Below are 891 nucleotides of genomic sequence, written 5' to 3'. Positions count from 1 at the left end.
CTGAACCGAGAATTTTAACAGTTTGGGTAACTGCAGAGAGCGGCAGCATTGAAAACCACAACCTGTTGATTTGGAATATCCCCAGCAGCTGGAATTCTCCCTTGCTTGCAGCTGCGTACAGAGCAGGAACAAAGGCAGCTGAAAAGCTCTCACATTGCTTCAAAGGAGCAGAAAAGCATTTGTTGCGCAGTACTGACCTCAGGAGAGAAAAGCCACCTGCGCGTGGCTGAGTGCTAACACTGCTCCGGTGTGGAGCCCGACTGCTGTGCTGTTACCTGTCCTATATTTAAACCATGCGGAGTTTAGTCCAGGTTCCTGTTTCATTAGCCTCACTTTATCCATATGTTCAATCTTAACTGTCTCTTTTCTTTTTTCCCTTGGTTAAGCTAAAGTTGCATTTACCCACAGGATTGAACTGAGTCATTTGATGTGCTGAGAAAACAAATGTAATTTTCCTGTGGTGAGAAAGCAACCATGCTTTCATCTCGGGTTCTCTTGGCTTTCTTTATTCCATCTAAAGGAGAGAGAAAACTTGAGATCGGGCTTTGCCTCACCTTATTTTCCTTGCTGATAGCTGCTGTAGTAAAACTCGAGCCTGTGTTCTAATAAACACTCGCACCAAGTCTCATGACTGAACTACATGACGGCACCGGGGAGGAGTTCCCAGATTATTCCGAAGGCCGTTCAGGAGCCCAGGCTGTCACATGCTGGCAGCTATGTCTGGCATCGTGCGGTGGGGTGAGATGGCAGCGCTGTGCTGAGTCAGGGATCGTGTCAGATAGCAGGGCCCCGGCCTGGCCCCCGCGCCGGCTGCAGCAGCGACAAGCTCCAGCCTCCCCACCGCACCCGGCACAGCTGGGCGCTGTCTGGGGAGCTTTGCCCGGGGTCGGC

General features: G+C 51.2%; 1 protein-coding gene across 1 annotated transcript in view; it reads left to right on the top strand.

Moving 5' to 3' along the window:
- Positions 1-891, top strand: part of LOC104497090 (vacuole membrane protein 1-like) — a gene marked incomplete at its 3' end in the record, with an annotated part of 25,314 nt that overhangs the window by 23,851 nt on the left and 572 nt on the right. The window lies entirely within an intron of this gene.

This window comes from Buceros rhinoceros, unplaced genomic scaffold, assembly GCF_000710305.1.
Source record: "Buceros rhinoceros silvestris isolate BGI_N320 unplaced genomic scaffold, ASM71030v1 scaffold19707, whole genome shotgun sequence".
Lineage (NCBI taxonomy): Eukaryota > Metazoa > Chordata > Aves > Bucerotiformes > Bucerotidae > Buceros > Buceros rhinoceros.
The sequence above is the reverse complement of the archived record's forward strand: the minus strand, read 5'-3'. Positions and strand labels throughout refer to the sequence as shown.